The sequence below is a fragment of the Cucumis melo genome, chromosome 4, assembly GCF_025177605.1.
Source record: "Cucumis melo cultivar AY chromosome 4, USDA_Cmelo_AY_1.0, whole genome shotgun sequence".
Lineage (NCBI taxonomy): Eukaryota > Viridiplantae > Streptophyta > Magnoliopsida > Cucurbitales > Cucurbitaceae > Cucumis > Cucumis melo.
In genome coordinates, this window is record NC_066860.1 from 6,253,517 (window position 1) to 6,268,979 (window position 15,463).

The 15,463-nt window shown below is 34.2% G+C and overlaps 1 long non-coding RNA gene across 1 annotated transcript; it reads right to left on the bottom strand.

Annotated features, from left to right (window-relative positions):
• Positions 1 to 1,423: 1,423 nt before the first annotated feature.
• LOC127148847 (uncharacterized) lies at positions 1,424 to 3,539 on the bottom strand. The gene is made up of 3 exons (XR_007819981.1): positions 3,371 to 3,539; positions 2,068 to 2,160; positions 1,424 to 1,870 (listed from the first exon to the last, which is right to left on the bottom strand). It is a non-coding gene; the product is annotated as an uncharacterized LOC127148847 (long non-coding RNA).
• Between the last annotated feature and the right edge of the window lie 11,924 nt (positions 3,540 to 15,463).

Sequence of the window (15,463 nt, forward strand, 5' to 3'; positions counted from 1 at the left end):
TTTACCAATATTTCCCCCAAATTCCTCCTTTCCCTCAACTTCCAAATACCAATTAAATCTTTAATTACCAAGTATAATTAAAGTTGAAATTTGCTTAATATTTTAAAAGGGGAAAAATTCACATCTTGATGACATAAGTTTCATTATTTAATTATAAACAAATAGATGAATAAAATAAAAATAAATAATTGAATTTAAAAAATGAACGACATGAGATCATTGGGGTGTTACAAGTCCATCCTCTCCTCGTCAGTAATCTCAATGAAACCGCATATGTCGTCCAAACTACGAAAAAGGCTACACGAGCAGCGTGCTCTATTCAACCTACTTAGCTCTGGCATTGCCCGCAGCTACTGTAGGACTTCCTGGCGATCTATGGTATCATTTTATAATGCGTGCGAAGGCCACTCTGCAATTAACCTCAGCTGGTTATTTGCACACTCAAGTGCCTGATGAGTAATCTCAATTGCACCCACCCGCTGCCCTCCCCTCCATCGCTTTGATCCATTAGATCCAGGCCGACCCTTCGATGCGCGAGCAGGGTGTGAAGCGCGTACATCATCCTGGGACATGTCAAACCCCTAGCTGTACATGCAGGAAAACTCTATATCGTTTCCATCAGGTGTTTGAAACTCGTTGTACCCATTAGGGTCATTGGACCCGACGTCGCTAAACGTCTTTGCAAAGTAACTCGTCGCCTTATCCTTTCTGAACACATATGCAAGTTCGTCGTAATAGGGAAACAGTTTGTTAAGGAACCCATTCGTTGCAGGATGTGTCTACATAAAAAACATGAGCATTTTAAATTACCATACAAAAAATTTGTGAATCAGAGTACACTTCAAAAATAATGTTACGTTTATATTAGTTTTCTTACTCTTACCTAGTTGTCAAACAGGTCCTTCTCGGCAATGTACACTTCGCCTCATCAATCCACCTAAACCCACTACACGATGGCCTACGCATTTCTGCGATAACCTAGAAGGTCCGCTTCATTGTCTTTATTCGACGGTCTATTACAGTAGTGATTTGGACACGACATCCAGAAAACGTTTTAGCCATCACTTGGACAAGTTAGGCTAGGTAACCTGGTCGGAACGTCTCGTTGTTCGACTTTCATCCAACCACAAAAACCAACTCCACCAAACACTTAACTAAAGTGGCCTCCTATTCCTTTATCCATACATGTTTGGGGGCACGAGACGAGTTTGCCATACTAACAATGACAAAAGGCAAAAAATACACAAAATACGTAAGTAATGCTAAATTGTAACAACAAAGACATAATAAAGGCCATACAACTTCAGCGTATATCATTCTAAAAATATTTTTCCATTCCTGTAAATCATGCACGCATACATTCGACATTCAAATGAAATAGTAGAGGAAATATAAATTGTCATACAACATAGGGGGTCTAATTTCAAATGGTTTTATCTACTTGTTACGCAACTGCCATTCGAGAACATCACTTTAGCTAATTCATCCTACCACTGAGTCCACTCGTTCGTGGTTTTAATGTACTGAATGTTGTCACTTGCGGTGGTTATCGCGTATGCTGAGTCTCCCTCGTCAATATCGTCTAAGTCTTCGTCATTCGTCATTTTTCTATTAATCAAATTGTGCAGTGGGCAACATGCTAAGATGGTGCGACACTGCACTTGGAGAGGATAGTACGACTTTCCACGAAGTACTACCCAATGACCCTTGAGAAGACTGAACGTGCATTCAATGAAATTTCTTGTGGATGAGTGTTTCATGTTGAAATATTCTTTCGCAGTGGTCGGTGCATTTCCAACGCCACGCCACTCTTGCAAGTGGTATCTTTAGCCTTTGTATGGGAAGAGAAAATCCTTCGCGCTTGGATAATCTGCATCGCATAGATAGTAAAATCCTGTTACAAAAACCGACGATTTATGCGTGGTCAACTAGGAATTGTTAAACGGCGTGGTTGGATAATAAATTATAAATACTCTTTGGCAGCATGCAGAAGTACGTAAGCTGCTTAATTTTATGCCTAGTATCGTATGGTGTATATGGCAGTCTCTTATTGTCGTTCATGAGTACCTTCAATGTTAGCAGTAGCAGACGTTGGAAAACTATGAACGCAGTTAGGACTGCAACAAGACTTTATGGATCCATTTGTAGGTGACAACTTGCCTAACAATCATTAGGTACGTGCATTATTAGAAGGGTGATATTGGGATGTAAGAAAATAAAACAATAAACATCAATTTTGAATAGGAAACATACCTACAAGTGTTGAAAAAATTAACCTATCGAACATGATACAACGTGTGATGAATGTGGATTTCAAAGGAAACAAATTACGTTGGAAAAGAATATTTGAAAGTGTAAATTATAAATTTGGTTGCACCTAAACCCAAACTATATGAGAGGTAGAATTATGTAGTAGTTTTGCAAAATATGTGTTTTTGTTTTTGTGAGTGCTTAAATTTATTGGTTGTAATTAGAAAAATATGTACAAGTATTTTAATATGGAACCATACACACAAAAGGAAACCTTTGTAGGACATTGCTAAGGAGGAAATTTCACTTATAATATTTGTTTTAAAAAACACATTTGGGGGTTGAATTTGAAAAGGTTAACATCGAGTTTAAACATATGTTTCCTAGTGTGAAATAATTGTGAAAAACTAAACAAATTTTCAAATGACAGTGAAGCATACAGTAGAAGTAGACACCACAATTCACCAGCAATGAATTTTGAGACCAAATAAAGGAGTTGTAGAAAGGACCAAATAAGGGAAAGCATGGGGGAGAGAAATTTGCAGATGAGAAGTGGAAGGGTTGAGAGCAAACTGGGTAGTATGGAAACTCTAAAACTAGGGTTTCCATAACCCTTGTTCTAAACGAGGGTTAGGATTGGAATAACCTAACCCCACAATGATACTCGTACTACCAAATAGCTCCTTAGGGGGCGTTTGACGCGTAGGTTCGAATTAAATTCCTGGGAATTGAATGTCTGTGAGCTTATTTGATGGGGCTCTGATGCCTAGGAATTATAATTGACTGTGTCTGGGGTACAGGATTTGAGAATCTGAATTTCTGATGCCTATACTTGGGTACTGGTTTCGAATTTCTGAGTTTAGCTAATTTGGTATGTAATATTTTACAATGTGGGGGAAAAACATGCATGCATTACAGGAAAAAAACACAGAAAAAAGAACCTGACAAAAAAAAAATGCATGCATTACAGAAAAAAAATACAAAGAAACCCTCACAACAAAAAATGCATGCATTACAAAATAGAAAAAATAGAAAAAAAAATGGAACAAAAAAAATCAGAAGAAAGAAAGATTAAAAAATTACAAAAGAAAAAAAAAGCATTACAAAGCTTAGCACAAACCCACAAATCAGTGAATAAATCTGTCTTTCCTACGTCGAGATCTGATTTCCTCTGTCGGAATCTGATTTCAGCTGCCAAAAGAGCATCTCTTACCATCTCTTACCGTTGCTTCTTTGTGTGAGAAAAATAAAACACCAAGCGAGACCTCCACGGAAAGATTTTTGCTTGACGAAAGATGAGAAAAATGCGTAGAGGAGATGAAGCGACTAAGGTTTGAATGAGAAGGTGAAGAAGAGATGAGGAGAGAGACAATGGAAGATTTGGAAGAAAGAGGAGAGAGATTTTTTTTTCTTTTTTTTATTTTGTAAAAAAATATAAACTCTCAATTTACCCCCTTTGTTAAGCCCTTGCTTTTAGACAGTGGGCCAAACATGGGCTTGACATTTAATGCCAAGCCCACTCGGTTCCAAAACCAGGGGCCAAATAGCCCCTTACGAATTTTGGATTTAATTATGTATATATATATATAGTTAATTTTAAAGAAAGGTTAAAATAATTATATTATAGTTAATATAATATAATTATTTAGAGTTTATATATTAATTTTGAAGAAGAATTATTTGATAGGAAGAGTAATAAGGAGAAAGATTATTTGATTTTTTGGATAAGAAAAATGATGATTTGATTGGTAATTAAATGGAGAGAGAAAGATATTTTGGTTGGTTTATTTTGAAAAGAATGAGGAAAAAGGAATAGAAAAGGATAAGATAATAATAATAATATTGTTATTCTTTATTCAAAGAACCTTGGGAAACATGCAAAGTAAAAATTCATCTTCTTCTCCTTTCTTGAACCCCTAGCCGCCGCCTGTGAGTTCCTCTACCGTAGATTTGACCGCCGCACTCCTCAATGTTGTCTCCTTGTCCATCCGAAGCACCGCTGTTCACTCTCCGGTTGTGTCATCATCTTCTCCCCTCCCTTCGGTCGTTAGCCATTGTGAAAGCCGAGGCCGATATCTCCATTTGCAAGATCGTTTGTCATTCGTCATTCCACCAACGTGTCTTGTCGTTCCATCGATCTCTCCTCCATCGTTCCGCTATTCAAGTCACCTTAGCAAACGAGCTGTTCTTTACCATTAGCAAATCGAGTTGTTACCCATTCAAAGGTGCACGCCAATCCTTAGCCACCAGAGCTTATTCCTATTAAGCCAAGCCGCGTGTGTCTTCTTATTCCTCACTGTGCCGTGCGTGCCTTCCCTTCTTCCTAGTTGAGTCGTTGAGTCGCCAAGCCATTTTTAGCCATTTTCCACTTATTTTAGTAAGTTTTGATAAATTTTGGTTGGGTTTTAGGTATGACAAACAAATATTAATTTTGGTCCTAAATAATTTAATTTTTGATTTAAGTTGTCTTATTATTTTTCATGAAGGCTTGGTTAGATCTAATTGAAAAAACTGAGAGTTGTGGTTTTCCCCAATTAAGGTTGAATTGGAATTCAACCTCAACTTTGGATAAGTTGAATTAATAGGATTTTTGAGTCTTTAAGCAATTGTTAAGTTATTTAACTTAGCTATTTTTTCCTTACTTTTTAGGATTTATTCTTGGAAAGCTTGACCGTGACTGTTAGGATAATTTTGTTAAGCTAATCTTAAGGTAATAGATTCTCCTACTATACCTTCATACTAAAGTTAAGAGTTCCATGTAATTTCTCCATTATGTATTGATGTAGCTAAGATGCATAATGTATTGATGACGTATGTTGATGACTGATAGTTATGTTGATAATGACCGATTTATGTTGATGATGATGACTGATTTACGTTAATGATGACCAATTTACGTTAATGAGATGATGCATGAAATATTAATCACATGATTAAAAATGTTACGATTAGTATTCATGTAATGTTTATGATGTTATGATGTGCTACATGCTATGAATTGGGTGTTATGTTAACTTTATCCATTAGAGTTGTACCCATATGGGTGTCCCTCGGGATCACCACCTTTTTATGACTGTGTGATTTGACGTGATCACCGTTCTATCATGATATGTTATGTATATGAGTGATCTGATGGGGTTAGTTACAGCCCGATTGTCTTAAGTGTTCCTTTGGGTTCAATGAAGACCATTTTGTCCTAAGTGTTCCTTTGAGTTCACCGAAGACCAGTTTGTCCTAGGCGTTCCTTTAAGTTCACCGAAAATCAATTTTATCCTAGGTGTTCCTTTGGTCGAAGACTATATGTGTTCGTACAGGATATTAGATTGCGATTGTTTGGGAATGCGCTAGTTTAGGAGTATTTCTTTAGAGGACTCTAATGGGAAGTTAACAGACACTTAACAGGACTAGTAATGGGTCCCTTACTGAGTATATGTTTATACTCCCTCTATGTTTAATTTTTCAGGCAGAGGTAGAGGGAAGCTGGTGAATGACAAGAAGTCACCGCGACTGACCAGAGGAAAAGTTTTTGCTTTCGCTTTTACTTTACAGTTTTGATTTTAGTACTTTTGTATTCTTTGATTATTTTTTCCTTAAAAATTTGATAGGGCCCGAGCTAGGATTTTTTTTTCTAGATTTATTTTTACATACTTTTTATTTATGATTTTTAAATGAGTATTTGAGGTTTTTGAATATAACTTAGTGTTATCTTTCATTTTGTTAAGCAAGTTTTATGTTTTGTTATTGGTAATAACCTCAGCTTAGTATAAAAAGTTGGGTCCTTACAAATTAATTTCCTACTTAATTCATCAACATATCTAATTTAAACAACCTTGCCAACTATTTATCAATTAATTATATATAACTTTCACAAGTCTTAATTTTGTAGATAACTTATTTCATTAATTAAAACATGCTTTAACTTTTCAACATCCTCCCTTAAGCATGTTTTGTAAGGAATTCAAGCAAAGTTCTTAATTTTTAAACACATCAATTTTGAGTGGCTTCGTGAAAGTATCTGCAATTCGATTTTCAAACTTCACATATTGAACCTAAAACCTCATTCCTTGAAATGAAATCCCTGATGAAGTGAAATCTTGTATCAATGTGTTTGCTACGATCATGGAACACATGATTTTTTGCCAGAGCAATTGTTGACTTATTGTCTACATGGATCACAATTGGATCATCTTGCAAAATTTCAAGTCTCTTGAACAAGTTTCTTAACCTAACTGCATAAAATACACATGAAGCTGTAGCAAAACATATTCTACCTCACAAGTTGATAATATCACAATAGGTTGTTTCTTAGAACTCCAAGTAAATGTAGTATTACCAACGAAGAAAATATATCAATTAGTGCTCTTTCGATTATTAGTATCTCGAGCCCAGTCTCTATCATAATAGCCTTCAAGCTTGAATTCTTTAGATAAAGAATAAAATAACCCATAGTCAAGCGTACTTTTGAGATAAGGAAGAATTCTCTTTACCACTTTCAAATGAATAGTTATAGGAGATTCCATAAATTGACTTACCAATCTAAAGCTGAAAAGAATATCTGGTCTTGAGCAAATCAAATATCTCAAACTCCCAACCAAACTTTTGAAATATGAAGGATCAACATCTCCTTCTTCATATTTGAACAGTTTGGTCCCAGTTTCAATCGAAGTTGTGACAAGCTTAGAATTGATCATATTGAACTTCTCTAGAACTTCTCTACTATATCGTTATTGTGAAATGAAAATACCTTCCTCTGACTGCTTCACCTCAATGCCAACATAATATGACATAAGTCCTATATCTACCATTTCAAATCTTGAATCATCGCCTTCTTAAGATTTTCAAACATACTTGCATAGTTTCCTGTAAAAATTAAGTCATCCACATACAAACAAACTACCAAAATATCTCAATGACTATTAGTCTTAATATAACGCGAATGTTCATAAGGGCACCTCAAATACCCATTATCAAGGAAATATTTGTTGATTATGCTATTCCACATTCTTGGTGCTTGTTTCAATCCGTATAATGTCTTCTTCAATTTTAAAACTTTATCCTCTTCTCCTTTCATAAAATAACCAAGAGGTTTTTCTAAGTAGACTTCTTCTTCTAGATATCCATTCAAAAATGCTGATTTGACCTCCATTTAAAAGATCTTCCATTGATTTTGAGCAGCAAGCGCAATTAACAACCTTATGATTTCCAAACGAGCAACGAGAGCAAATACTTGATCGTAATCAATGCCTTTTCTTTGAGAATATCCTTTTGCAACTAATGTTGCTTTGTATCTCTCCACTTCTCTCTTTTCATATTTTTCATCTTAAACACTCATTTAACACCTATTGCTTTCTTTCCATTTGGAAGAGTAGAAAGTTCCCTCTTTTTATGGCTTTTATCTTTTCATCCATAGCAATCTTCCATTTTTCACTTTGCGAAGCTTCTTTAAAATTCAAAGGTTCACAATATACCAAATAGACAAAAAAGAGTAAGGGTATTAAAACTTTGACTTAACTCTTCAGTTTCATCATATATGTCTCGTAAACTTCTCATGCGACGAGGCCATTCACTTGAACTTGCAAATGATGAAGGTGTGTTTTGTTATGGAGTGATTGGCGATGTTGGTGGTGTTAATGGAGAAGCAATGTCACTAGGCTCATCATCAGGGCGGATTTATTAAGGGGCCAGCGGGGGCACGTGCCCCCACACATTATCGATTTTTGTATTTTAATATTAATTTTGAAGTGTTGGACTATAATATATATTAAACAATGCTTCATTTTTTCAATATTTTGGTTTTTGTGTGGTGGCTATACTCTCATTTTGTAATCTCCAAGTTAAAGGTTCGATTCTTACAAATTACAATCATTTTACGTCATTAATTTTACTCCCTAAATATCAAATATCTTTCCAATTCTCAATAATTTTATTTCTCCAAATGTCAATATTAATAAGAGAAAAAAAATTAACTAAAATAAAACCATAGCTTATTTTCTAGCCGCCGTCATTTGTTATCTAACAAATATTTAGAAAAAATATAACAAAGTCGGTGATCTAAACTTTCACTCTCTCAACAATATTCCATGAAAAAGGTATTATTATTTCTTTTTTCTTTTCTTTTTTGATGTAATTTTTAAATTCACATTTACATTACTTATGTATATATTGATTTTATTTTATTTCAGAATTAAAGACTAGAGTATAATTTTTTCTATTCATCATTAGAAGATAATTTAGATAATTTTCTGCTAAATGGAAAATCAATGGATGAATGATTGTCTTATAGCTTATATTGAGAAAGATTTATTGGATAAGTTAGATAATAAACTTATCATGGATCAATTTCAAAATATGAAAACTCGTAGAGGACAATTGTAATACATATTAAATTAATTAATCTTTGAAGCTATTAATATTTTTTTACATTTTTAGTGTGTTTATTATATAGTGCTCCGCCTATATAAAATTTATGGATACGCCACTCCTCATCATGATCATTGGAAAAAAAACAAAAATTTGTAGTCTTCTGGTTCATCATTTTAATTCCATGATTCTTTTTCATCAAATACAACATCTTTGCTTACCATTGTCTTCTTCGTAATAGGATTGTAAAACTTGTAGCCTTTTGAGCTTGCATCTTGGCAAAAAAAAAAAAAAGAAAAGAAAAAAAAAGAAAAAAAAAAAGAAAAACATATTTCTCACTTTTATCATCAAGCTTACTACGCTTTTAATCTCAAATGAGCAATGAACGATTTTCTTCATGTCCATGCTTGTTGAGGAGTTTTGTTCCACAAGCTTCTAGTAGGGAAATGATTTGACAAGTACACTGCACATTCAACAACCTGTGCCCAAAATGTTTTTGGCATCTTCTTGCTCTTTAACATGCTTCGAGCCATGTTAAGTATTGTTGTGTTTTTCCTCTCAACAACACTATTTTGTTAAGGAGTAATCGAATTGTCATAGATCTATGAATTCCATTTTCTGTGCAAGAAGTTTTGAATATGAAGTGAATTCACCTCCCTTGTCTGATCTTAAAACTTTTACGTACCACTTTTTTTTTCAACAAGAGCTTTAAATCTCTTGAATATGCCAAATATTTCTGATTTCTCTTTGACAAAATAAACCTAAGTTTTTCTATTGAAATCATCGGTAAATAATAAGAAATAATTATTCTTACCAAAAGAACTTGGTTTGATCGGTCCACAAAGATCGGTGTGAACTAACTTTAGCGGTCTCCTTGCTCTTGAATATGATTATTGTGAAAAACTCTTCCTTGATTGTTCGTTGTAAGACAACCTTCACAAAATTGATCTGGATGTTTGAAATTTAACAACCCTTTCACCATGTCCTTCTTGGCTAATAGTCTCCAACCATCAAAGTTCAAATGCCCAAATCTCAAGTGCTAAATACAATTTGGATCTTTCAAACATGACTTTAAACATTTAGCAACATCAATTTGAGTCTTTAGTAAAAGTATTTTATTCTTCGTCATTTGCATTTTAGCAATCATATTGTCATGATTATCTATTATCAAAAGACTACAATCCTTCATCAATAAATATATTAAAGCCTTTCTCTAAGAGTTGTTCCAAATGCAAAATGTTGTTCTTCATATCAGGCACATAACAAACATTAAAGAACTCATACTTCCCATTCAAACTGATCAAAATTTTAACTTTTCCTTTTATTGGATTTTTTTGGCATCACGAAATTAGATATGGCACCCAACAGATTCTTTAAGCTCCACGAACATCGATTTACTTCCACACTTGTGATTTCTTGCACCATTATCGAGTACCATGTATTGTTTTCACATGTTTCCATACCTTTACATGCTAGAAGCCATGATGAATCATCGCTTTCTTCATGTTTCTCAGAATAATTTGCATTTTGCTTTATCTCTAGTTCATTCCCATGAATATTGGCCGAATTCATGACAATTATAACATTCAATTTGTCTTTTGTCATACCTCCTGCCATTATTTGATCTTCTTTGATCGAGGATCTACCACAAATCCGGCCTACATAATATTCACATAACATGTTACATAGCAAAATAAATGGATAGTGTACCAAAGTTCAAATGTTCATGGCAATTGTTACCTCTATTAGTTTAAATATTTTGTCCTTTATTTCCTTTGGCACCGTACGCCAATCAGAGTATATAATGGGAACATGGAACCGTACAGTCGTTCCTATGAAACTCTTCAGTTTCGTTGCATTTTGACCAATTGCTTGACCCAACTCGTTGTACTGAATCACTAGTTTTTGACCCTCACCCTAGCACGAGTTATTTCCTTCATTTCAGTTGGACCACGTTTTCTTTTTTGTGTACTACTTTCTCCTTTTTCCTTAGGTGGAGCAACATCCTGTGAATCAACCATATCTACGATACTAATCTAATAGTAAAAGAAGAAACGGTTAGTAATAACCATAATTACAGTACTAATGGAAAAGTACGAAAAATAATTAGATTCGAAATCGAACACATAGTACTTTAGCAAATTGTTCTTTCAAACGCTAACATCATGATTAACTCATACTAACAATAATACAACGCATACTACTTCAAATATGGCAAATAAAAGACTTAATAATGTTCGAAGTTGTAAAAAAGTCTTCAACATGAAATAAGTTTGCTTCATAACAGTACGGTTCGTATCTCCAACTGCCTTTGTCCTGAAAATTAAGAACGACCATCATTATCATTAAACATAACCAAAAAAGGACATCCAAAGAGAGTTTAATAACTTTACATACGTATGAAAGTCAAGTGGTAACCCATGTGCCTTCACAGTCAAGTCTAGTGTATGCATCCCCACTTTCATCAATGTCACTTGTTGAATTCCATTTTGAGACTGAGGGGTAGTGCGACAACATATCTCCAAGGTCATCATTAGCACATTTGTACGGAAAGTCTTTTTGTGGTAGCCTTACAACAACCGACCATCTTGGATCAACAGGATCTGAGACATAAAAGACTTGTTGTACGTGTGTGGCAATAATTAAGGAATATGAAGAATGTCCAATTCGGCTAAGGTCAACCAACGTGAAATGAAGATCGTCTATTCGAACACCATTCTTATTTTCAACCCATTTTCATTTGAAAAGAACAGTATTGAACGTATTGTAACTAACTTCCCAAATGTCTTCAATGATCCCATAGAAAGACATGTCACCAATCACTGAATTTTTGTCCTTCGCACTAGACACCTGCATTGTCGTTGCCACTAACATAATCCCACTATTTTGAACAGTTCGATGGTCATCACGGGACTTAGTGTGGTAAGAACATCCGTTAACCATATACCCTTCATACGTCATTACACCACAATTGGGGCCATGTGCAAGCCATCGTATTGTATTCGAGACTACCTTTCCTTCATGTAATTCACACATCACCTATTAAAAAAAACTGTTATATGTTGGGTCTGGTAAACAATAATAATAAAACAACATGGATGATTTGAAGTTTTCATTCACCTTATCTCGTATCCATGCACCGAATGATCGATTATGTTCAACTTGTAGCCACTGTTCATTTTTTGCTCTTCTTGGGTTTTCAATTTTGAGATGGTTCATATGTTCTCTACAATATAGGTAATAAATATAAATTATGTGTTCTTAAGGGTAATTTAATGGTGTTAGTGTATGATGATAAGAAATCATATTCTATATATGGATGTACTTCTTCAGTGTTCTGTAAAATGTGAAGATGTGCTTGCTTCAATTGTTGCATATCAGGGCAGACATAGGTTCCCGCTGACAACGGCCTATCGGTTTGTTTCTCTTCCCTTGAATTTAGTGATCCAAGACCAATTTCATCTAATCCAGAAAGGAAGTCCAAACAGAAGTGAACAGCCTCTCCATATACTTGTGCTTCTGCACTGCATCCTTCAGGTTGATTTCTATTATGAACAAAACTTTTCAACACTTTCATGTATCTTTCAAATGGGTACATCCACCACAAATATACAGGACCACAAAGTTTTACTTCTCTCACAAGATGAACAACCAGATGAACCATAATTGTGAAAAAAAGAGAGTGGAAAATACTTCTCAAGATTACATAAAGTCATAACTATATCTTCTTGCAATGCATCAAGCTTTGATACGGAGAAACTTTTAGCACAAATCGCATTGAAGAAAAAGCATATTCTACTTATAGTGTATCTCACATTCTTCGGTAGGATTGAACGTATTGCAATTGGAAGCAATTGTTGCATTAAAACGTGACAGTCATGCGATTTAAGGCCATTAAGTTTTAAGTCATTCAAAGAGACAAGACTTCTAGTATTTGATGAATATCCTTCTGGAACTTTAATTTCAGCCAAATTCTTACAAAACCGATACTTCTCTTCTCTTGACAATGTATAACATGCTGCATGTATGTAAGTTCTATTACCTGTAACCATTGGTGCCAATTCTGGTCTTATATTCATCTCCACTAGATCAAGTCTACTATTCATCCCATCTTTACTTTTGTCTGGTAAATCAAGCAATGTTCCTACTATATTCATGCATACATTCTTCTCATTATGCATTACGTCCAAAAAATGTCGTACATGCAAGTTCTTCCAATATGGTAGTTCGACGAATTCTGATCTTCTTTTCCAGTAGTCATTGCCACCTTTGTTATTATTCTTGCCACACTTCTTCCCAGAAGAAAAAAATCATTTCTTTAAGTTTAAAGTAGATGGTCTCTCCTGACAAGGGCTGTGGAGGATTTTCATGCTCTTGTTTACCATCAAAATTATTTTTTTGTAATCTATAAGGATGATATCTTGGCAAATATTTCCTGTATCCCATGTATACATTTTTTTCCATGTTGTAGTCTGATTGAAGTATTCTCTTCTCCACATATTGGACAAGCCTTAAAACCTTTGACAGTACACCCACATAAATTACCATATGCAGGGAAATCATTGATAGTCCACAATAAGACAGCTCGCAAAGTGAAATATTCTTCTTTATACGCATCAAAACACCAAACCCCTTCTTCCCATAAAATTTTGAGATCATCAATTAAGGGTGCTAAATAGGTGTTGATATCATATCCTAGTTGCTTCGAACCTGATATTAACATTGTCAACATCAAATGTTTCCTTCTCATACACAACCATGGTGGAAGATTGTATATTGTAGTAATAACTGGCCAACAACTATAGTTCGACGATAAATCTCCAAATGGGTTAATTCCATTAGTCGACAAACCTAAACGAAGATTTCTTGGTTCTGACCCAAATGTCGGCCACATGTGATCTATCAACCTCCATGATGGAGTTTCAGTCGGATGTCTCATAATACCATCGAATTTTCTATCCACCATGCCAACGCAAGTTCTTAGCATTCTCTAAGTTCTTAAACATTCTTATAAATCTTGGAACTATTGGAAAATACCACATCTTCTTGGCAGCAACTCCACTGTTTTCCTTTGTTGAGTTTTTATTGATCTTCCACCTTGACAAACCACACTTAGGACACTTTGTCGAGTTTGCATACTCTTTTCTATACAAACAACAATCATTAGGACATGCATCAATTTTTTGGTAACTGAGTCCTAAGGCACCTAGTGTTTTCTTCGCTTCGTATAAAGAAGTTGGTATTTCGTTGTTGTCAGGTAGGAGATCACTTATTATGGACAACAATTCAGAGAAGCTAGTGTTACTCCAACCATATCTAACCTTTAAGTTGTTTAGTCTCACGAGAGCTGACAACTTAGTGAATTTCTTACATCCTGGATATAAGGATTTCTTTGCATCATTAAACATAGTATCAAATGTGTTGGATGTATTACAAGATCCGTCATGAGCGGATTGCAACATGTTTACTGTATTAAACAAATCGTCCTGTTCATATTTTTCATCGATTATATTTTCCATTTTACTGGTAACGGTCTCTGAGTTTAAATCTTCACCATGCCAGAACCATATCTCGTAACTTTTATCAATTCCATTGGCATACAAATGATATTGAACTATTGAGACATCCTTAAGTAAACGATTCCCGCATTTCAGACATGGACATCTTATCGAATTAGAACCTTTGACATGAGACAAACCAAATTGAATAAAACTTTCAACTTCTACATCATATTCTCTAGACATCCTATTTTCCATCATCCATGATTTGTCCATTCTGTAGGTGTTACAAATACCAAATCTTCTATAATTTACCTTTACACAAACCTGGGTTACAAAAGAGATGGATGACAATTGTAGAAGCATGCCCAAGTCAAAGATTCATTAATGTATGACAAGGGTAAATATACATAAATATTAAAACAAATAAGGAAATAATAAATTTAGCCTAAATTGAGGATAATTTACAACTCATAATTCGTGTATGGTAAGAAGCCCAAAATAAAATATAAACGATGAAAATTAATTATATATGTGTGTTATAATCTCCCCACCTTAAAAACTAGCTTTAGTCTTGAATTATTTTTTCGAAGTTTATTATTGAGTTACTTAGTTGCTCTATGATCTTTCAAAACTACAAGTAAACCGTAACCTTAACAATTTCGCTTTATGAAAAACTCTTAATATTTTCAATAGTTTTTTTTAGATCAATTTGTGCAAATATTTGCTAACAACATTTCTTAACAATAATGCACCAAACACAATGCACACTTCAAATGAAAATAGTGATGATCATGTTAACCAATAAGTCACTTAACTATAGTATTTCATATCTATAAAGATCCAATTTATCTTTGGTGCAATCTTCCTTTTATTAGGAAAACATACAACTCCTTTTATAGTTGCAATTCAAGAAAGCATGTGATCGCCAAAACAAACTTTAAACTAATGACCCAACAAATTTTAAACTAATGACCGAACAAACTTTAAAAAAGTAGATCCTCAATTTAGGACACTAATAACATTTCCCACTATCGACTCCAAATTAAAATAACCCAATACCATAAACTATAAACATCGATAAACTTCACACTCATGAAACTAACATTAGGACATATGTTCTCTAGTGTCTTCTCTATTTTCGCCCTATTCCTCTTAACTAATTCGTAATCAATATTAGTGATACATTGGATTCACAAATTTCATAAAATATAAACTCATCCTTACATCAATCAGAAAAATTTACATAGTAATTTAATTGGGTATTAAATCGATTCTAGAACCTTATGAAATTGGAGATGGATATTATGTATCAGTTAAAAAAAATGGATTAGAACCTGGGTACGCGAAAGATT